Raw genomic sequence first — 25,008 nt, 5'->3', positions numbered from 1 at the left:
TAGTGTTTGCTGTCATAGAAAATAGAGTCCCTGCCATTGAATTCTAATGTATAACTCGGTCCAGTAAGCCAGTAGTCAATCATATGGTTAATGGTGAACAGTTCCTTGAAACTGGAGATTGAGCTGGGGAGAGACATTCACCATACTTTAAGTTGTTAATGCAAACTTCCAATGGACTTTTGCAGAAAAGGGGAATAGTGTGGAGAGGAAAATTTTATCAGGGTTATATTTGTCCTAACTGTGGGATTTATATTGATTACAAATGAAGTTGCCTTAAAAGGCAGTATCGCTTATTTTAATAGTTAATAGCCTGATGTACTAAAATATTGTTTGGAAGCAAGACCTGTCCCAGTGCTCTGAGAAACATTTTTTAACAATTTTTTCTTTTAAATTTATTTATACTGTCTTTCATCCTGTGGTTTCTTTAAAGGTGTTGATTTTATTTTAACCTAGATTTTTGAATTCCACCTTGTCAGTGCTTCCGACATTCTCACCCGCAGAAAAAAAGTTCATACAGATCCACCTTGATTCTTTCTGGTTTTGGTTCTTTTTTAACATTGAACTACCAGCAATGTAATTGAGAGTCGGGGCAAGTGGAGTTGTCAAGCTTTCAGAAAGACAAATTAGAAGAAGGGCTGTATTAACCTTCTTGGTGGACCAGCCATAAGAAGGACAGCATTTACAGTTATTTATGAAAAAAAATTGTATGATACTACTGGAAAAGGAACACTGGTAACCTCTCTCCCCCATCCAATTTACCCCTTCATCAAGTTTGTAGTGGTTCCCAGTAAGCAGAGTCTAGCAGGTGTGAAATTTCCTAAATCTTCAGAAAAGAACCAGGAAAGAAAGTTATATTGTAACATATTGAATCAAACTAGATTACACTTAATCATTGTAAGTGGCAACCACATCCTTCTTTCTTAAAAAGAATTTACTTGGATTACATCAAAGTAACAATCCCAAATGAAGATTGATCTGTGTAACTGTGATCCCTGTACTTTCCTGCTTGTCATGCTTTAATCCCATAAGCTATGTAGATGCAGGAAACAGATCAGCTGCCTGGGTACATTTTACCTGGTTATACTGACTCATATTATCTTCATTTCTGCTTGACAGCAGGCAGTCTATAATTTTAACAAGGATGAGAATATGTAACAGGTAAAACCAGGAGATGGGAGCTAAATTCTTAAAAATAGAATGACCTCTTTATTTCTCATCATGCATTTCTCCCCTTCTGTTTAAATAGCTTACTACCCTTCAAGTTACAAAATTAAGTGGTCGACAGATGAATCATGCCGCTTGCAGGTACTAGAAATATATACACTTGAGATGTGAGGTTATTAAAATGCCTGCATGCTACTTATTGCTCTGAAAAGAGTGAAAAAAATCTGCTCAAATACATTGGTGGTTTTAGGAAAGCCCAGATTAATTAATAAAGACTAATCACTTAGTATATGCCAAATAGTAAAACCTAGGTCTGAATTTTTATATACTGCTCTTATTACCTCAGTAAAACACCATCAGTGTTCAGAAGAGGACTGTCTTGGAGGTACCAAAAGATGATGGGTATCTTCTCTAGAGATTTCAGGATATTAAAACCATGGCAAAGTGATGAGCCCGAAGGCATGGCTATTGCTATTACCTGGTGTGGCATCATAGTCCTTTGGACTTTGTCTCAGTGGTACCTCTGCTGTTCCTCTCATTTGTACATCTTTGTAGTTGCCTTGAAACTTTACATTTTCTCCTGTTCTATATTTTCCCTCTTATCTATGCTTCTCTGATCTTTATTCTTTTTTATTTCCCTCTGTTTTTCAACCTTTTGCACACTTTAATGTTGGAAAGCAAAACCTTGACATACTATTCTCCTACACACCTACATTCATGACTAATGAAACAAAAGGAAAAAAGAATGTTTTTCCTCTCAGTTGCTACATTTCTATGAATGGTGAAGGTGAAGTGTAAACTAGACCTAAGTTTTTGGTTTAGTCGTGTGTGTGTCCCCTGATCTTATTTTATGCTTTAATGGGTGTCTGCACAGTTACCTTCAAACGCTGAGACTTCAGCTTGGGGAGAGCCAACACAGTGGAGTTGGTCCTTGCTGAGGAAATTTCAAAAAGATTAGAGAACTTTGACAAAAGCCATAACAAGCAATCCTCAACAGACAAGGAAAAGTAGCAGCTAAACCAGTGTTTACTCGTATACAAAATTAATTATTTCTTTTTTCACCATGCTTCTATACTGTCTGCATTCTGCTTACATGTCTAGGCAGAAGAAAGGCAGAAGGACACAGGTTCCTATCTGAGCAAGACATTCTCAGGCTGTGAGTATGTTTCTAACAAATGGATGAATTTCTCTTGTCGTATAGTGATTTTACAGCCCTTCTTTCCACCATATGGCGTCCCAAATCAAGTATTTTATTCATATCTAAACTGCTTAACCGTCACTCAAAAAGTTTCCAGTGATGCCTATGTAGAGCTCACAGGAGCTACAAAGAGCCCAGGACCAGATGTAGCATCGATCAAGCAAAACAGTAATTCTATGCTACAGGCAGGACTATGCCAGTATCTCTGAACAGCATGACACTGTCATATGAGCTGCAGTGGCTTAGATCAGCATAAAGCTGAGCAGTAAGGTCAGACACATAGACCTGTGAATGTAACATTAATGTAAAGTCACTGGGGACACTTTCACCTCAGTAACTGCTGACAACCTTTTTTTATTTTTTCTTTTTTCTTCCCCCTGATTTTTTTTTTCACCAAAGTTAAGGTCTAGCATTGTCCCACCTAAGAACAACCATCTCATGTTGTCTTTTTATCTCCATTTAATGAAGAGGGAGTTATCTGCTTTTCTGGGTTATTATTATTATTATCAGTGGCCGCATTGTTGCTTTTTTCCACAAATTTCAACTTTTTAAAGAAAGTTTTAGTGGAAGTATGCACACATGCAAGACAACAGAGTTTAAAAGTGCAGTATCACACAAAGCAATCACACAAAAAGATATTAGCAAGATAGGAGTACTTAAAGCTTATATGTATAAGAGACATGCATCCTTGTAAAGCATCATTTAAGTCTATCCTATATGGTCCCTTCTGTGCTCAGCTCAAATTGCCACTTGCCCAGTGCTGAGAGTTTGGTGGTAGTCAGGGCAATCCTGCTTCTCTGCAGGAGCAAAGTTGTTCCTCTTGGGGATGTTGCTGTGCTGGGACTTGTGCTCATCTAAAAAATAAAGGAAATAAGATCTGAAAGATTTTAGAAAGGGTTATAGGTTTCTGTTGGGAATGGATCCAACTCAGCCCCACAGACCAGACTCCTTACACTTTTATCCCTTTTGAATAATAGCAATCTGGGTAAAATACACAGGTAAAAAGGATGGCAAACCTAGTTCATAGGACATGAAGCCAGATATAGACAAATTTAGTTTTCTGCTAGCAACTGACAGATAAAATACACTTCCTAGATCTCTGTGCGTGTCTAGTATAAAAAAACCCAAAAGACTATTTAGCTGCTTTCTAGATTGCAGAGCTGTCCAATCTACTGTTAAAAACATCACCACATCTGAAATAATTAATATTTTTGTTTCCAGTGTGAAAAACTATTTGTTCTGGATGTTAAGTGGTTGTCAACAATAACAAGCATTTTTGCAGTTCAGCCAGAAAGCATGCATCTTCGCAAAAGTGATGGCTGATGCAGCTATTGTGCTGCAGTCATGACAATGACTGAAAAAAGGCCTTGTGATTCTGGAAAGCAGACAAAAGAGTCTGAAAAATTTCCCAAAAGACCCAATCTCTGAAAAAAAATACCTGAGTCAGGCAAGTCTATCCTCAGTCTTTTCTGATCCTAGAATATATTGATATTGATTCTTTGGATCACTTAAGCTTCCAAAACTTCAGTTGGAAATGTATAAAAATAAGTTATCAAAATCTCAGCTGCTTTTAGAACTCCTCTCAGTTGAAGTCATAGATTCCCACCTGACTACAGAGCAGTAGAACTTCAGTACCTATAAAGTTTCATGACCTGAGCTGGGTTATGCTATGGTACATGGATTCATATCCTTAGGTCCATCTGTAGAGGTTTTTAGAGGAGTGTTACAACCACACAAAGGCCTTTTGCCTCCCTTTCTCCCTCCCTCCTCTTATTAATATTTTCTTTTCCTTTCTTTTTCCTTTCTATTTTTTTTCCTCCTTTTTTTGTCCTCCATCTCACACCCCTAGAAAAAAAAGGAAGCACACAGGTAGGTGACTGCAGGGTCATATTTATTTTGCCAACTAAATAAATTCATATTGAAACTCAGAAATACTCTTTAAAGCACTTAAAGTATTCACCTGTTTAGCCAGTAAGTACTACTTTTGCATGATGTATCTGGTGCTTGTATTATGGTCGTATAACAGATCTATTCTGGTCTATCAATGCCTAGAAGAACAGTGTAATGGTGCCTTGGAGCTGTTCATCTGCCAGGGATCCCTCAACATTCAGCTGCTGTAGTGTGAATCTGAAAAAACTTCTCTGTTCACTCTGAGTTTACTAGTAGCCATATGCTCCTAACTGGGAAAATATATTGCCCAAATTAATATCCCTGAGCTTCTAGTAGCACACATCTATGCCTAAACCTGGTATCACATCTCTAACTTGCTTTAAATACAGCTCATTATTGCTTTCCCCTACAATTCATGTGAAGATATATATTGTCTTAAAGTCCTTGTAGCTTTTGCCATTTGTAACTAAAGCAGTGAATTTGAACAGCGGAAAGCCTCACTGACAAAAATGCACGTTTCTTTTCTCTTCTAATGCAGTTGATCTGTGACTGTGATTAGCTGAAGACAATAGAGCTATTTCAGTACAAGGAGAAAGGCTTTGTGCTGTAACACCAAAGTAAGACTGATGGCCCATGAGAAATACCTTTGCACTTCTCCCAGCTTATCCTCATGAGACACACACACAAAAATTCAAATGTTCACATACAACATTTTTAATAGCTTATACTTTATTTGCTTGTTATTTTCTGTAGGATTACCTTGTTTTTTTCCACGTGACATTTTTCATTTTAAATATATAGTGGATTTTATTTTATGAAAGCTTATTGGAAATTTAGTGCAATATGGTATTTTCATACCTCCATTCCCAACAGCTCTCTAATATTCTCCAACAGTCAGCAGGATGTCTGGCTGTCTGCAATATGAATGGCTGAACATTTCTTGTAAAGAATGGAATGCACTACGTTGCTGGAATTGCATAAAAAAAGTTCTTTAGTGATATGGAAAAAGGCTTTGGGACCTTGGATGTCAATTCCGGGAGAGATGAATTTATAGGTAGAGCAATCTCTCTCCTGGAACTGACATCCAAGGTCCCAGAGGCTTTCTCTCTAACACTGAAGATTTCCTTTTTTTCATGCATTTCCAACAATATCATGTACAGTGCGTGTAGTATTTTGAACAATTTCACACTCATAGCAATAAAGACAAACTTGGGTTTAGAAACTGCTCACACCCACACCCCAATATTACTGAATAACCTCTGGGTTTAGCAGCAATTTGCTTAAGAAAGTGGAAAGTAGCTCTTTGCAATGAAGGGCAAGGGAGATCAGAGTTCAGAATCAAATGGCCACATTTGCTTTTTAGCAAAACCTTTTCTGTGTGTTCAGATTGGGTAAATAAGCCAGTCTTGACAACCAAGCTATGAAACCTCCATACATCTAGATTAGACTCTTTAAATTATTATTATTATTATTATTAATTATTATTATTCCTTAGTACATACATTTTTTTTATGTCTCCTTTCCACTTCAGTTATTACAGTCATTCTCTTATCACTACCTACTCTTCTTGAAGATAGTGCCCAAGCCTTAGAAAACACTGTGAATTTGCTGAGTTCCCTTTAACAAGTCTATTTGAGTGTACAGGAGTTTGCTATTGATTTGAATAGAAACTTGGCTTGGTCTTACTGGTTTGCAATAACCTTACTATCTCGGAACAACCAGTGTTGTTCGTTTCGCTTAAACGAAGAGGAAAGTCCACAAAAAAATCTCTTCTCTTTCTTCTACAGATACTATAGAACTCTACTATCTAGGGTCTTGCACAGTTTTTGTTTCAGAAGTACATCCCCTAAGGAAGTTTATTATTAGACAGTGAGATTCTGAAGACATTTGGAGATGGAATAGTAAAAGTTAACTTTATGTGGAAATTCTCAGAATTTGCAAATCTGTCCAGCCAAGGATCTCAGCTCTTATAAAATCCTTACTTATTTGTCGTGGTTTGGCCCTGGCCTTGGTGTCCGCACAGCTTGTTACATCTTCTTGCTCCCTTCTCCTGTGGCAAAATGCAGCTGCTTCCGGGTTGTTTTCTCCTATATGTGATTCTCAGAGGTGCTTGACTATCTCTCAGGCCACAACGTTGGCCTTGAATTGCTTGTTGTTTATAGTTTAGGCTGGCAGAAAACTGTAACTGCTGCTTAAAGAAGCTGTCTCAGCAGCACAGCCTCACAAAACTGCAACATTATTAAAAATCACTGATGCTGTAATGTCCTTCTTCAAGTTCTCAACTCTGAAGTTACATAAAAACACAGGATGGGTTAGGTTGGAAGGGACCTTAAAGATCATCTAGTTTCAACCCGTCTGCCATGAGCAGAGACAGTCTCCATCTTTCAGTTATACAGCAGAATAATAAAACAGGTGACTCCAAAGATTATTGAGAGAAGTCATCTTTAGTGGAATAATTAATTAAATTAGGGTTCTTTTGAAAAAAAAAAAGAAGCATAAACTATATAAAAGCATTTGCACTCAGTATAAACAGAAATACATAGGCACCCTTCATTTTTTACATTAATGCAAGGAAAAAAAGAACAACATTGATTTGCCATACATAAATTGATATTTTATAAAGGTATTTTATTGGTGGAATACATAACACAAAAAAACCCTTGCCTCCAATTTGAAGGAAATAATTTCCTAGTAAAAAAATGAGAACAATGATGGTGAGAGGAGGACATTTTCCACATTTTAATCAGTCTACTTCTATCTTTTCTTTTGGGTTTCCTTGTCAAGCTGGAATATTGTGCTTATAATATGTAATGTATTGTATAGTCACATTAAACAGTGTTTGCAATGAATACAGAGACTTTAAAACATCATATGTGGATACATAACAATGAACTATTAAAATATATTAAGATATTCTATTCATCATCAACATCATTCTGTCTCCGTGCAAATGAATATATGAATCAATTATTTCTGATAACTTGTCAAATGAATGTAAAGAATCTTTTCAAGTTCTCACAAAAAAAAGCTGCAAAGGTGAGTAGAAGTGATATTTTTCTTAGGGAAGTAACCAAAAATAGAAGTTCCAGATACAGAAGCATACTTTTCTCTCCTGAAAACAGAAGAATTTTTAAAATTTTGCATTATTTTTAAAGCTCTTTTTTTTATACTATTCATATTGGTGTTATTTTATACTTACTTTGTTAAAAATGAACAATTAATTGTTCAAAACTTCCATGCTATATGAACACTTATGATGTTTTTTTGTTGAAATTTAGAGAATTTTATACGATTTCAGAAATCTTTTGAGTCTTAGCTTCTCTCCACCCCAGTATACATGTATTTTTGGAAAGAAAGTATTCAGTAGACAAAATGCTCATAAAGACTTTGTTTCTAGCAGGTGAAAACTGATCATGTCTTTCCCGAACAGAGTGATAGTCAACAGTAAGAGTAAAACCTCCTTATATACATAATGTTGATGGAGTATCAGTGTAGTTTAAGTTCAAATGCTGAATTCACCCTTCATATACTGCTTTTTGAGGTCACTTAAACCATGATCAGGCTTTTAGCCATGGTGTTGATGGAGGCAGCTGCGCTTTGATCTCGCAGCTTTTCATTACTTGGAAGTTCACAGCGTTTAGTGTGCTTGTAGCATGGTACAAGATGGAAAGTACCACTCTTCCCCCCCAGCACACTCAAGTCCTTTTCCTGTTATACTGGGACATCTCTGCTGCCTTCAATGAGACAGGTATAATTGAAACTAGAGAAACCACCCTGATGCTCATACCTACCCTAGTCATGTATATTTATCTGGGCCTGTAAAGCACATAGGGTAAAAATGTATAGCCTACCAAACAGGGACATATAGTGTCAGTTTAATGCAGTGTTTTGCACTTTGTATTCCTCTTCCAGATTCCTATTTAGGTGGTGATCACTAAACTTGGATTCAAGATACGAAAGAGATTTTACTGGCAGCGATGCCTGTTTTTTCAGCAGACTCTGTGAGTAATTGTGTGGGCAGCTTTCAAGTTGCCTGTGGGTCACTCTCATGATTAGACTGCTGATGAGAAATCTGAGCTACCTTCTTCCCCTGCATGTCATTTCCTTTTAATTCACTTTGATTCAGGGAATGTATATATATATATATATATATTTTTTTTTAAATCTAGCTATGAATAAAAATAAGCTCCTGTAAATCCAGTTACTGAAAGTCTACAGATACAGACCTGTTGTAAGACATTACAGCAATATGTGTGTATAACACTGCAAATGTACAGGTTTTATGAAGGTTAAGGTATTCCCTGCTTTTGATATCTCTCTCTGCACTTTTATTCTGATGTGTACAGCCGCGGTAAAATGCACACACTTTTCCCTTTGATCATACTAAGGCACACATTTATTTTAGATGAACAGAATTAAAATTATTTCCTATTTGAAAAGACCTTGCATTATGGTGTAAAAGCTGTAATTTGGAAAGGTCACAATCCTAGATCTAGAATCACTGAAATGTTAGTGGATAAAGCTCATTTTTCATCCCTGAAGTTCTAATTTTCGCTTTCAAGAATAATATTTGCATTTCCATTCTGGTGGAAAAAAAAAAACCCACAAACCAACAAACAACTTACCTCTTTTAGTAAAATTGACAGAGATAGGAAACCAGATAATTGTTCCTAACAAAGAGGGACAATAGCAAAATATAATCTTTATGAACCAAAACTAAAATTATTTGTGAGGAACACTGTTGTCAGGAGGAGGACGCAGGATCTCTGTATTTGCTTTTAACACCATCAGTTTTCAGGGTGGAACATGGTGGTGTTTGTAAAAAGGAGAGGTCTCTGCCTGGAGCTCACAGGGGGTTTGGGTGAGCTTAGTAGCTCTCAATGTGTGATTTATAAATAGAAAACTTCTTTAAAAGAGTGTGCCAATGTCAACATCACTTTCTGTAGTGTCTCGTGGCACCACCAAGGATTCACTGCACCCATCTGAAGGTCTTGATGATCAGGGTGCTGTGTGAAGGAAGGGTAAGCATAGCATAGTTACCGATTAATTATGGAGAAAATTAAAAGGAAACTGAGTATATTCACATTCCACCACAGAATGTAAATACCCAGAGAGGAACAGACAAACTGTATAGCCTTGAGTCACAGTACCCATAAGATGAGAAACAGTTTTCAATTGGCTTCTGTTTGCAGGATTTCACCCCTAATTACATCCTAAACTATAGAAGCACATTGGAATGTAGAGGTCAGTGTTTCAGTATTTCTACTTGAGATTTAAGATTGTTTCCATCCCCTCTTGGGTGAGCAGAGCCTAGTGTTTCCAACTGATACAGCTTTTGGCAGAAATGTTAAAATCTCCCGCTTCCTGCATCAACAAGGAAGTCTGACAAAGCAGTTGTTCCAGATCTTTGCCATCAGCTCATACTCCCTTCACAGTTTTGATTCCCTGCTAATAATCTCAATTCTAATTTATCTCCAGATCCCATTGTCCTTTAACCTGTAAATGTCATCAAACTCCATGAGTTTTCTTCAGAGATCAATTTCAGCTATTTCTTCGCTCCTTTCTCACTACAGAAACACTCCAAGTGATTCCAGCTTTCCAACTGATCCTCCTTGAGGAAAGTATTTCTGATCTGTACAGGTCCTATCTCTACAAGTCACATTCTGAGTGATGGATAAGCTTCCTTCTGCAGGTGATACTTTTTTATATCATGTTATGTGATACCTGATCACTCAGCCTGAAGCCTAGACTGACACCTGACAACTGAATGATTAGATGTGGTTGAGATTTGAACTCCCAAAGATCCTTTTTGTGCAATTCCTTCTGGGATTAATGTATTTATACAGACAGAAAATATAAAATCTAAATTGTTCTTGGTTTCAGTTGTTCTGGAGTCAGTAAGCAGCACTAAAAGCATGATCATTTTAGGTGACTTCTGTAATAACTAAATGAACTGTACAGTTGGTGTCTGTCTGGTGTGTGACTCTTCAATAGCAAGGTTGTTTTTGTATTGTTTCAGTACTTAAAAATGCAATATTTTATTCATAGGAAATCTGCAATCTGGCAATTGCTCAGGACAGGGGGAACTATTGTTTTATAAGCTTTACAACGTTGCCCAACATATGTTTGAAAATCAAGAAGGGAAAACATATGTCGAGGGATTCGGCATTGCAAAACATCTTATGAAAGGGAAAAGCTTACAAGGAGACAAGAATGAGAAAGTGTATTAAAATGAAAAGAATCCCATGAATATTCAGCCAATAACTCTTGTCACTACTGATGTGCACTAAGAGTTCCTGAGTACTGAGCAGTACGGGTTAGGTGAGACAAAGGCAGATCATATATCTCTGCACTCTTGGGAAACTTGGGCACAAAAAGAATACATGAAAACATAAGAGAGCATTATTAAATACATAGCACATTAAGATCCATGCTTGCCTTCAACTTGTCTTGCACAGGATGAGCATAGTGTTACCACAGATCTGAAAATATAACCAAATAGCATTTATTTTTTTCAAAAAGTGGGCTGTAATACTTGCTTTAAAACACGTTAGCAGCTCCTGACAAGACACTGTTCTATGTCAAATGTACATTTCATGTCGGAGATAAAATATGTGGCAATGTCAACTAAATGGAGCAAAGATTAAATTGTAGCAAGCATGGCTATCTGTATCTTATCCCCTCTTCTACGGCCCTGCATTTAAAGATAAGCAGAATTAAATGGGATCTCTTATTTTTCTGTTTTCAAAAAAATAAATATCTATAACACAGGGTTGCATTTACTTTCAGTAATATTGTTATGTCTGGTAATGTGTCTGTAAAATTGTACGTTACAGCTATTATACTGAATAAATTTTATCTGGCCTAGACAATTAAGTTATTTTAAAAACATAGTTTTTCATACATAAAAATAGAGTGTTAGCTATTTAATGAACCATGTGAGGATGTGAAATTTCTGCTTCTCTAACAATAATGCCTTGCAACTGCCTGTCTGTAAGACAGGGAAAAAGAGAGTCAAGAGAAAAGGTTAGTGCTTTTGATTGAAATATTCCTTAGAGTAGATATTTCTAAATTTAACTGAGAAGGAAAATAAAATTTAAAAAGCAACTGGAGGACATACAAAGCACATACAAGATATGACTGTGAAATGACAAGTCTTTTACAGATGTCTCTGAATACCAGGGAATAAAAGTGCCTATAGTGCACTCCAGTACTACAATGTAAACACTGGTTTAGGAAGAGCTCAAGTTAACACTGTAGAATTATTTCATCTTTTAAAAGGCATCTGTAGTAAACATTCAATGAACTTTAGTCTCGGAATTAACATTTCTGCCCTCACCAACACTTTAGCTGAAGGTGTTCCATCTTGTTTCAACATACAAGAGTCTGGTGGGGGCAGTAGGTCCACACACATATGTGCTTTAATACAATCTTTTTACCTGAAGCAACACACAGGTGCTTTGTAGAATAAGCATATACCATTAGATATCTCCTAATAAAATTAAAATAATCATCTAAGTGTAAATTCAAAACAGATTATTTTTTCCTTTGTGATAAACCACTGAAAATGAGGAATGAGTGTATATTCTCAAAAAAAATCACAGTGTAATTTTATATTTATAAAACACATCTAAAATTTGTATCTGTTGATAAAGCCTGTGTAAAAGTCTTTGACAGGATCTGTCTTACATGGCAATACACTGAAAATTTGAAGTACAATACCACTTATTTTTCAAAAGAAGGTAAAAATTCAAGGTGGTCGCATTTTTTATGTAAAGAAGCACAAATATTAAACATTATTTAATCTGAAAAAAAAGAACATTAAAAAATTGCCACAACAAAACAGCACTTCTTTCTGTTCTACATTATTTGCTGTAGCTTAGGCTTAGCAAAATCTTTAATGTAGAATGCGTAGAAATAGCTATAATCATGTCCTGTAGCTCAAAGTTATCAAACTTTAAAGTAAAAAAACCTAGTACAAATAAAGAGCCTCATGAACTCAGTAAAGAATAGAAATATTACATCAATTATATGTCCATTTTAAACAATTTTGTTTTCTGTAGACATTGAAAGTCGGAGTTAACATGCTTAATTTATAATTGCCAGGATATAGATATCAGGTAATATGTTGGTACTGGAGAAACGATGATTATAAATATATGAAATTCAATACTAAATACCATTCAAAAAATTATTAATCCCTAATTTTTCTATCACCTACAACATTCTGTATACCCTCTGGCTTTCTAAACCCATTTGATAGAGCTGTGTTTCTTCCTGCTCTGGTGCTGTTAAAAGAATGAGCTGAGGAAAGTTTCCCTTTCTGTCCCTAGAGATGTTTTCCTTTTTGTTTTCAAAGCAAGAGACCAGAACATAATTGTTGCGCTTAAAATACCAGTGGGGTCTGTATAGGGGTGTCTTCTCTTGTATCCTAGAACTTGGCATGAAAGGGAATTTCAGCACTGACAGGGTGAACTTGAAAAGCAGCTTCCGTCATAGGTTGGAAGCCTCTAGCATGAGTGTCAGTATCCCTGTGAGACCAGATAACCTGCAGAGAAGGAGGTAGTCAGGAAATATATACCTCCAGTCATACTTCTACTCATCCAAAATGTTTAATGGTACTATGATATTTGCTTGTATTGAGACAGTTATTCTGATTTTAGTAATGTGCCAGATTCAAACAGTGTTGCTCATCACATATGTATGTTTTTATGTTGTCAACTAAAAAGTCAATTTACTAATGGACTGAAAAGGTATACTTATGTATGTTAATTAGTATGTGTTTATGCCTTTATCTTTGGTTCCACTCAGTTGCACCAGTAGTTGGAGACTCAATGGATGCAAACTGTTGGAACATGTGAAGATACTACCTATAATATTTACCAGTAGTTTATTAAACGCATTCTTGTCTGGCTCACCTGTATGGTATCACATAGCAGGATGTCAGTAATACCTCTGTCCTGAATCCTTAATGTTGCATAGCTTTTTTACTAGTCAAATCATCTCACCAAGCCTTAGCTGACTGTTGAAGAAGGCATTACTCAAAACAAAGACAACAGGTTCCCACAAAGAGCATGTTTGGCACAGACTACCTGAGTCATGAGTGGAATATGGATAAAAGGACTGCATTTACACACACAATTGCATATAAAAATCAGAGAGAACCATATACCTCGTTACACATATTTCTTTTCCACATGAACAATTCTTCAGTATGAACTCTGTCTTGGAGCTACTGCATCAGCCCAGTCATTTGCACAGATACATCATCTCGTAGATGAATAGACACAGAATGAAGCCACAAAGTTAAACAGACTTCTTACTTGTTTCTGCTGTTACTCCTCACTGCAGCACCAGCAATTATACAGAGCTGATCAATCCCAGGCACTGAGCACAGCAAACCTCTCTCAGTCTTCTCAGCTCAGAGTCATGACTGAACACAGGACAGCAACTCACATGCGGTTGTTTAGACACCAAGCAAAGAAATGCAGAGGACAAACAGAGAAGAGTTAAACACATCTTCACACTGAATATACAGTTACTGGTACAAGTCGAAAGAAGGCTATGTCAGAAAACTTTCCTGTTTGTCAGAAACCTATTTCAAATGGTGTTTATGCAGCTTTACGTTAACTTAAATGCCTTGCTCAGACCCCATGAATCATCTAACTATCCTGCAGAAATTTCAGACAAAAATAAAACCTGCAAATCACATACCTCTTTTAAAAGGAATACAGAAATAAGTTAAAAACAGTGTTTCACATGCTTTACAAAAACATAACACAAATGATAGGAAATTAATGCTTTCTGTAAAATGTACAATGGGCATTACTGTTAGGTCTGACACTTTTGTGAAGTATCATTACCCTGTGATCATGAACTGTGCTGACTGAAGAAATCCCCAAGTGCAGAGAAGGGCAACCAGGCTGGTGAAGGGGCTGGAGGGCAAATCATATGAAGAATGGCTGACGGAGCTGGAGATGTTTAGCCTGGAGAAGAGGAGGCTGAAGGAAGACCTTATCACCAACCTAAAACTGCCTGAAGGGAGGTTATAGAGAGGTGGGTGATGGTCTTTTCAGCCAGGTGACAGGAGATAGAACAAGGGGAAATGACATGAAGTAGTGCCAGGGCAGGTTTAGATTGGATATTAGAAAAAAAAAAATTACTAAAAAAGCTATCAGGGCCTGGAACAGGCTGCCCAGGGAGGTGGTTGAGTCACCTTCCCTGGATGTGTTCAAAAAAAGGGTAGATGAGGTACTTAGTGATATGGTTTAGCATAGGATGGGAATGGTTGGACTTGATGACCTTCAAAGGTCTCTTCCAACCTTGTTATCCTGTGATTCTGAATTGTCTACCATGATTCATATCAAGCTGGTTACAGGTGAACAAGAAAAGGGTCTATCCATAAGCCCAGGGACAAGTCATGTAGGGTCACCTCTGCAGTACTTGCCACAAAATCCTTGCCACTGTGTTTATTGCATGGTTGGGGGCAATTTATACACATGCAGCAACATACTAGCTCATGCAGAGCTGTTTTATTGAATGGTGAGTAGTTTATATCCTTGAGAACCTGATCCTTTATATCTGTTACATCGATCTACAAAGTTTTAGTTAGTGAAAGTCCATTTCCAGGAGGTCATGCATGGCACTTTGTTACTAGAGATAACAATAATATAGATACAGAAAACAAATCATCCATGCCTCATCTTAACTTGGGGGAAAAAAAATTTGCTTAGAGTAAACCAATTTTTTTTTTGTGGGGACTTATCACCCATTAGTATATTTTATGAATGTAAATTTGAACACTAATTCCCAAAGCATAAAATTCCCAAAGTAACATAAAAATTCATCAGAGCCCTCAGATACAAAGCAGAAGGTATAATATCCTGATAAATAAACATCATAAATAAAGTGAAATCAAAATGATAAAACTGAGTCAAGGGAGCTTCATATAATTTATTCCAGCTGAAAGTCTTGTTTATATAATTGAAGAATTCACAATTAGACTTAAGTATATTTTTTCTCAGGTGGCATTCAAGCTATTTTTCCTCAAAATCTCTCAACCGTATCATGTCACCTCTATCCACACTTCCACAAACGTTTTCACCTGAGGATGGCCTTTGCCAAGATATATATATTCATACCTGGCAAGCAACCCCTGTTCCTTTCAGAAAGATTCTTAGTTTCTGTTTAAATGTCAAAAGAAGCCTACAAAACCAAACTGTTGCCAAACCCAGACTGTCTGTGTGAATGTCACAGCAATGCATGCTACATACATATTGTTTGTGTACTTTTTATGCATGTCAAATTCTGTCAGATTCACCTTAAAGAAATGTTGTATTTTAGAAGCAGCTACCTGTGGCCTACAGTAAAATAATTTTTATGCTTTGCACGGGTCAGTAGTTTCTAGAGCTTACCACCATCGAGACGAATAAAGGCACTTTGCATGTCTTTGTTTCCCAGGTTTTAATGTATTCTAGTGTCTGCTATCACAAAATGGCATTATTAACTATATTTCAGTCACATTTAGCAAAATGACTATTTGCTTTACTTCTGCGTCTTGGTCTTTGTTCCTTGACTGCTCATGTAATAGTTTTATTTTGTTTGGGTATTTGGTTTTTTGGGTTTTTGGGGTGGGGTTTTTTTTGGTCATGGAAAGATCTCTTGGCTAGTTAACCTCAGATTTCTAAAGATCAAATTATATCCAATGTCATTGGAGGACTTGCAATGCCACTGAGTATCACGTATGAGGTTATAAAATTTGATATACTTCATTTTGTGTCAGCAAATTTTCAGACTGAAACCCATAGATAAAACATTTAAGTCCAAATCTAACAGTCCTATGTCTACATGGAGCCCAATGGAACCACTACTCTTCAGGGACAAAAAGAAGACGGGTTGGTGCCCATTTGTAATCATATCACTCTCATGATAATTCAACACGGGGAAATAAAGAAATTTAAAAAATCATAGCTGTGTCTCTCTACTCAAGATACATTTTTTGAACATGTGTGCCTTTGGCTTCTCCTCCTCTGCTGGGGTTTGTAAATTACTGTTTTAATTTACTACTCAACTTCAGCTGACATCAATGGAAAACCAAGTCTTCACTAGGGGATATTTTAACTGATTTTTTTTTCCAACTATTTAGATTCTTCCAAATTCAGGAAAACATGTTGACTTCATGGTCACTCTGACATGCTTCATTTCCAGTTGTACTTTCTCCTTTATTCTGGATATACTACTTCTAGAAATGCTGATCCATTGGTGCTCAACTAACTACTGCCAGAACTAAGAAACTATATATACAAGAACAGTTTTTTTTTTTATAGAACCACTGAAATAACTGTCCATTTACTGCATTTAGGGTAGTTCTAAAGGTTGGGGAGCATTAAAACTCCACAGAGCAGTTATAATTGAAAGGAATTTTATCTTGTGTATAAAATATGTGTTCATGGTATCCACTGCCAACATTATGGACAGATATGTTTAACACATGAGAAAATTGTATTAATTTGCAATCGACTATAGTACCACACAAAGATAAACATAACAACACAGAATTAGATGTGGGCAATTGGCCAGTTAGAGAAACTGCTTCCACAGCTAAATCAAGGAAGACCTGGAGGCAGGTCAAGAAAAAGAAAAAAACAGTCAAGAGAAGGCCTGACAAATATATAGCCTGTTACTAGAACTGGCAGTAAAGTATCACATGTTTGCACATTTTCACAATCAGATCAGGAACCTGGAGTCCATACAGCCAGACCAGGTCTTTCAGTCCACATTACACACTAACAGCTGTTTGGAAAGGTTTCTATCAGTGTAATCAACTATTCATGACTTTCCAATCTAGAGACTCTCAGAGCATTGTTTTGTGATATACAAAGAATTCCTGAAATCCCCTGGATGTTGTCTATGTCTGCTAAATTGTCATGCCATATAAACTTCTCTGTGCACAGCAAATGCTGTATTCCCTGATGCACCATGGCCTTTGGAAAACAGATATGCATGGGTGGGTGCAGACAAACACAAATTCCTTCACTTTTACAGAAATATGATTCAATGCATAATGATTCAAAGCTTTGTGTCTTCATCAGTGCAGTGTTTTACTTAAGGTAAGAAAATTGGAAGATATTAATACCAAAGAATCCCAAAGAAACTCACTAAAGGGATGTAAGTCTCTCATATCAGAACTGAATGACATGCCTTTATCAGAGAGCTCATTTGTTTTTAACCTTGTAGACAGATGTGGGTCTGCAGATGCATAAGACAAGGATGTGTCTTTCTGTCATATTACCTCTCAAAATGATCTGTTTGAAGGACCATGACCATATCTGTGCAGTAGACATTGTAACTGGAAACCTTTAAATCATAATTTCATTCCAGTTGATCTTGCAAAAGCTCCATTTTTTCATCAAGCTGCCTGCAGAGATACAAACAGCAGTTCTGGTCTGGGCATTCACAAAGATCGCAGCTACTATTGTGGAGATTCTCAATGACCCAAGCATTAAAAGAATCAGGCACAATATTGCTAATTGCCAGTAAGGAGTCAGTTGCTGATTCCCTTCCCCATTTTCCCACCATTTTTCTTCTCAAATAGTGCTGTTGGATGATTTAAAATGTTAGACAGAAAAGTACACGGCTTGTAGGAATTGGTAAAACGTCTTCCTACTTGCTAAGAACATTTACAAGGGAAAAGGTTTTTGCAGCAGAATTATAATGGTCGGTCCAGAGTTGGAAGAAGGATTATAATCCCTATTCTGCACTTCTTTAATACAATGAAGAACTGGATATAGGAGTTTATATGGCCACTTGAATTCAAACTGGGAATTTGTACTTGCCTTCTCAGAATAAGTACTGCTTGTTAGTTTAGAAAATAGTTACAGAAGTAGAAATTATGCAAGACCTTATAGAATTTCTAAGAACTAAGTAGAAATTCAGTGTTCCACATAATGTGATTTATTTTAATGTATCGATTGAACCTTATAGTAAATTATTGTTCCTTAGTCTGTCACTGGACTGTAAGAAACTGACACATAAGAGGACCTGTTCAGCTTTTCATAATATTTTTAATATATATTTAAAAGTAAATTATAGTAATTTTTTTCCTCCTTACTAAATGATACAACATGATATTTTCATCTGGTTTGGTTAGGTCACATCAAATTATGACACATTACAGAATATGTTTAATGTAATGTGATATAAATGCAATGTCTGCATCAAATAATTAAACAAATAGTTTAAAAAAAGAATTTAAAAGACGTGAAAGAAAGTAAGAAATATAATACTTGGATCTGCTTATTCCAAACATATCTCTGCTTTATTGTAATAGAAAGATGCCCCTATGTTCTCAGAGTCAGCAGCAGGTACTTCATCCCTAGCTAGTTACAAATAATATATAAAAAAGGACGATTTCATTGAAATGCCACTTACTTTTTTCTTGTAATGGGTCTTGACAAGAAAATGTTCATGCTGTGTGACTTTGAAAATGCCCTTTTCTGGCAGGCAGCCTTCCTGCCAGTGCTACTTTTTGCTGGCTTTAAACAACAGGAACAAGGGCCAATTTAAAGTCCAGGAATCAACCAATTTGAGATGCACGGGCTCCCCATGAAGCAATTATTCCCTTGGATGGACATACTGTCTTCATTATTCATAAATTTTACAGAACTTAAATATTCAACCACTGATGTACATTCTTTGCACTGTCGGTAACATATGTGGTGTGATTGTCTAAAGAAGAAAGCATATTTCTGTCTTAGGATGCATAGTGTGATGTTCCAGCCCACAGAGATGGGAGTGGAGAAAACATACATATATACTAGGATTAAATTATGTCCTGTGGAGATGAGCTGGACAGGTTTAAAAGAAAGAAAGAGAAGTTTTCAATAGTCTTTGAACAGGGTAGTCTAAAGATATGAGTATATGCTTTATTCATCTCTTGTTCACAATATGGAGATTCATTCCCTGGCTCCTTTGAAGCATTTTCATATTTCCAACCCTCCCCACTAGCTGGTAGATTATTTTTGTCCAAATTATTAGGTAACCTTGGTGCTTCTCTCCCAAGCAGTCTGCTTAAGTGTGCTAGCAACTCTTGCTATCTTTCAAATAGATTACACTTTTTTTTTAAATTTATTTTAACAATGTGAGTGCAGTAAAGACAGTAAAAAACCCAAAAACCAAAATAACCCCACAACAAAACCACCCCAACCAATCTCTTCTGTTTTAAAATGTCTGTGGAATTATTCTCTGAAATTTGTTTGGAAAAAGAAATAAAATTATTTGTAGGGTTCTCTAGCAACTCTTGCTATCTTTCAAATAGATTACACTTTTTTTTTTAATTTATTTTAACAATGTGAGAGCAGTAAAGACAGTAAAAAAACCCAAAAACCAAAATAACCCCACAACAAACCCACCCCAACCAATCTCTTCTGTTTTAAAATGTCTGTGGAATTATTCTCTGAAATTTGTTTGGAAAAAGAAATAAAATTATTTGTAGGGTTCTTTATTGTAAATTTGTTTTACTGATCATCAATAACTATACTTCCACCCCTAGGTTTCTGCTAGTAATGCCCTCTTACTTTAAAGTGAGGATCTAGCAATAGGTACCTCAAATTTCTAAAACCAGAACTCTCCCCCAAATAAAGGCCAGTACTGAAAACAAAAGACTTATTCAAGATCATGATGTTCTGTCTTTAATATTTATTTGGAAGGTAATCTTTCATAGGCTAAAACTACAGCAATTGCATGTTTTAGTAGGAACAAGACGAAGCCTCTAAAATTTAAGCCTTAATGTGCTAACTAAATTTGTGTCTGAACCTGTTTTCTAATCTAGCTTTGTCTTCCATCTACTATACTTCCTCATGGGCATGGATTTAACCTGACCTGTGGGTCCCTGAGATGGGAGAATCCTTGCCAGTTTAACATTTCTAATTTGTTCTGTCTGCTGAGCACAGGTAAAATCATGGAGGGTATGCTATTCACCAGCATATCCTAAATCCAGATCTTCCAAAAGACTAAGAAACCCTTGAATTCCATCTACATCCTTTCAAGAAAACATATGGAAACTTTCAGGAACCTATGGACCTCCTCAGAGTAGAAATTTCTCAAATTTTAATATACTGTAATTACCCTTTAATCTGTTTTTTCAGCTATAGAAATAGGACTTACACTTAGTTAAATAGGGAATGCAAATGTGTATTGCAATGCAAGATTTTTTGGTCGGACAAAAGGCACAATTTCCAGTGACTACTATGCTAGACTCTACAGACACTTTAGTTAAACAGAAGGAGAGAAGGAGAAACAGACATGCAGACAGACGATCTGATAAGTCTGCCAACTGCTTCCTCACTTCTTTTAATAACACCTAAAAGTAACAATCTGCTGTCTAGCTAACAGTATTCAATTTCATTCTGTCATTTTCTCTATGGGTGTGTTGTATCATGTTAAAATAATTAGATGCAAATCTGTGGTCTTGATGATCTGTGCTTAATTTTTAAAAAAACCCAGTATTTTGTGATGCTGACATGCTCAAGATAGCTCTCAGTAAATAATTTACGTAATCTGAGACCATGGAGTTGTATTGCCGAAGCAGTAAAGATAAACTAGTATTATGGAGGTTTGAGTCACATTATATTGGTTCTGGTACCACAGAATAACAGAACAGTTGAGGGTAGAATCTGAGGGTGGACCTCTGGAGGCCATCTCATATAACCATCCTGATCAACCAAGAACCCCCAAGGACAGGCTACTCAGGGCTCTTTCCAGACAGCTTTTTAATATATTCAAGGAGGAAGACTCCACAACCTCCTGGGCAACCTGTGTCAGTGCTCAGTCACCCTGACCTCAGTTACTTGTTCATAGTGAAGAAGTGTTTCCTCACGTTCTGATGGAATGTCCTGTGTTTCGGTATGTGCACATTGCCTCTGATCCTCTCACTGGATATCACTGAAAAGAGCCCAGCTCTTCAAAGTCCTTCAGCAGAATCTCGGCAGGCTCTGAAATCTCAAAGATGTCCACATCTTCAGGCATGAATTGCATACCCAACCCAAAACCAAACAAACCCAAAACACCAAAAAGTTCAAGCATGATATTCATTGGTAAACAGCTTAAATAATTTTACGTCGAATTCTCTAATGAAACATAAGGTTTTTTTCTCTTCTATTTACACATCGATTTCTTGCTGGTGGTCTCTACAGCCAGAATACACGTGCACAAGCCTTAACATTTTGCTTGTTCAGGGCTTCCAGAGTTTTACAATAGCCAAAGTTAATAAATTCTACCTGTTTAGAAGTTGGAAATTTAAATTAACTTGTCTATAGTCAGTAGAGAGAGCCACCAACCAGAGTGTGATTAATTAATCTTAAATATGTGTAGAAGTTCTGTAATTTGCAACACTTTCTTGATATTTTTACTTTCTGTAGAAGGAGGCTTTATAAATTGATGAGATGCTTAATATTTAGATGGTTGAAAGGTTTTACGATGATAAAAGATAGGTAAAAATAATCTCTTTTTTTCTTGCTGCATGTATGTCTCTTGCTAACTGCAAGTAGAAAGACAGAACTGGAAGACGTCTCAAAGGCTGTTTTTCCTTGCTCTTTCCAAATCACCTAGAACTTGTTTTGTTAGCAAATGCTGAGAAACACAGTGCAATTCAAACTATTTCATTACTTTAGGATCTGATGAAAAGCCCAAAGAAGTCAATGGACATTTTCCTATTAATTCAATGGCCTGTAAATCCTATTAATATTTCTTTTATAATCCTCATTGCTTATTCTCTTCTTTGGGATACTGAAGACTGGAAAGTATTTGCTATCTAAAATTACTATTTCAGTTCCTCTCCAGCAAATAACTTGAAAAATGATAAAATTTATGGGTTGGGTTTCTTTCTTTCTTTTTTTTTTTTTAGATTTTCTTTTTAAGATTATCATAATATACCCACATTGACAGTGATAAAATGGAATGGAATATTTTCTTCGCTATGATAAATAGTTAGGGACTCAAAAATAACCTTTTAGTTCAGAAATTTTTCACTGACACTGGAAAATTTACTGATTTACTGATTAGAGGCATTATAAACTATCCATGTGTACTTTAAGTGGAAAAACGTCTGGCTGGTACGCTGTAGTTAAGATATTGTTATATCTGCTTAAAAATCTTTTTCATTAAACATCCTCTTCCATTATCTACTGTTCTGTTTTCACTTTGAACCAACTTTTCCTTAAATAAACAAGTATTTTCAGTATTGAAACAGTCATAGTTGCAGAGGAGAAATATATTTGGATTCCATTTTTTCTCCAGATAATTTTGGAAGAAAAAATCCAAGACATTTTGGTTTGATTTGAAACTCAGGTTCATAGCAGCCCTGCTGTAATGAAGTTAAACTGGTGAGCCTAATTGCAGATCTGTCTTTAATGATATTCTTCCCAAAGTATTGGTAGTATAGCATTTTTAAATAAATAGCATTTTTAGCATTTTTTAATAAAAGTTTGTTAAGATTGGGGAAAGCCTTCATCTTTCATAAAGGAAACTAATATGAATCATGAAATCTAGGATTAAAATACAGTGATAAAAAGTTGATAGTCTTTGAGCAATATTGAAACACAGTATAAAATAAGGTAAAGTATTCCACAATGCCTAAATGACTTAGGAACCTAAAGTCAGTGTCTAAATGTATGCAATTATCTTGGATTCTATAAACCTGGAAAATAAAAAGTCTTATTTTTTGCTGTTGGTCTCTTAATAGTCATTCTGGATTCCCTGAATGGGATTCATCCCATCTTCCTTAAACATCTACATTGAATCTGAATTAATCAACCAGTGCTCCCTTTATAGTTGGTGGAGAATAATAGGCACTCTCAGGGCGCAGTTCATCTGACCTACTTCAGATGCCTATTTTAGGATAAGAGGAATTGTGACCTAGAAGTGCCTATTTCTCTCCTTTGACTGCTAGAGAGCCTAAAGTGATTAGCTCAGGTGCCGGCACTCATACTCTCAATGTGTACATTTAGCCAAATGAATCCCTATTTTTTCCGTGTGATTTATATCTTAGGGAATTATGTACCAGCATACAGACCCATGCTTTATCTTCTTTTTCTTCAGAAAAAATATGCAAAAACATTTCTTAAAGCTAGTGTTAGTTCCTAAGCTTTCACCTTATTACCAGATATATACTTGATTTGCAAAAGGATAAAATATACCTCTATGTTTCCATATTTCTTCTGGTGAACAAAAAATCTTGAGGTAGAATGTAAGATATAGAACCTCAAAGACAACATTGAATTATAAGTTAAAATTAGCAAAAATAGACTAAGCACCCAGCTGACAGTTTTCCTGGAGGGAAAAGTGAAGGATTACTCTCTTCCCAACTTCCTATTATATTTCTTAGCCCTGGTTCCCAAAAATCAATTGGCAAAGGCTATATTAAGAGCAAATTCCATAAAAATCACACCAGGGAAGAATGTACCTATCTTGTGGGTAGCTCTACTTGCGTATTTTTCACTCATCAAGTGATGTGATAGAGTTGTGGGCTCCTCTTGCTCTGACGGACACAGCAGGAAGGGGCACCTGTGGTGCCCTTTCACTTCAGGCTGCAGCTGTTCCTAGGAAGTTCTGGAAGAAAAAAAACAGGACACTATTTTAGTGAAGAATTAAAAGTAGATAGGTCTTTTCTCTTATGTCTGTCCTCATACACATACCAAAGCTGATCTCCTACATTTTACTGTTTCACCTGGTGTTTTAGAACTATTTGCATGTAACGTGAGAGAAGTCAGTAACAGAAGCAGACGCAGTAATGATCTTCTGAGACAGGATGTACTTACCTCCGTGAAGCAGCATTTTTTATGAGTTAACTTGGCAGCTTTTACAGCGGACTATCTTGAAGAAGATGTCTGATAGGACTTTATATAGGGAGTTTTAAAGTTACTGATCACCAATACTTAGCCAATACCTAAGTAAACTATTAATTAAAAAAAAAAGGAGGCAGACTTAGAAGACATGCATAATTTAGATTATATCAAAGATGCCGAATAATCTGTTTTTCTGAGCTCTTGTATTCCAAATTGGTTGATGATCATGGTTATTATTATATAATTTATATTTCATGTGTCTTTCTCTGTTTTATCATTTCTACTCTCTTTCCCTGTGCTGAGATCAACCTGCTTGCTGAAAAGACATGCTTAGGCTTGTCTGTGTTAGTCTCGTGGCTTACTGAGTCTTGATTATATATTGAACAAGATCTGGGAGCAGGACAACCTTCTCCACCCTGCTCTGGTTTCCATGGTAAGAAAAGCTTGGTATGTGAACTGAATGGGAGCCACTGCACGCTCCAAGGGTTCAGTTAACAACTTAGGAAGCCCTATTCTAGCAAGGTATAGACTTGATTATCTTAAGGGTCTTTTCCAACCTTGTGATTCTGTGAGTCTGTATATGATCAGCTAACAAACAGAACAGGCAGAGAACAATCTCTACCTCCTTCTAAGAATTTATATATTTTTTTTTAAATTTCCTCTTTATTCACTGCTTTCAGCTAGTGCTCAGACCCTTCAGGTCATCTGGCTGTTTAATATTTATTTGGAAAAAAGTTGTTATACTCAATCTTTTTTTGTTTGAGGAAGGTAAATAATGCTGCTTTTTTTTTTTTTTTCAGACAACTAGATAATCTATTGCTTTGTTACCTGCCCCTGGAATGAATTAGAGTAAGTGTTCATGTGCTTTCTTCTTTTCTAATAGAGATATATATGTTGAAAACTGTTACAGTATTT

Source organism: Gallinula chloropus (genome assembly GCF_964237585.1).
Source record: "Gallinula chloropus genome assembly, chromosome: 1".
Classification (NCBI taxonomy): Eukaryota; Metazoa; Chordata; class Aves; order Gruiformes; family Rallidae; genus Gallinula; species Gallinula chloropus.
Note: the sequence above shows the minus strand (reverse complement) of the source record.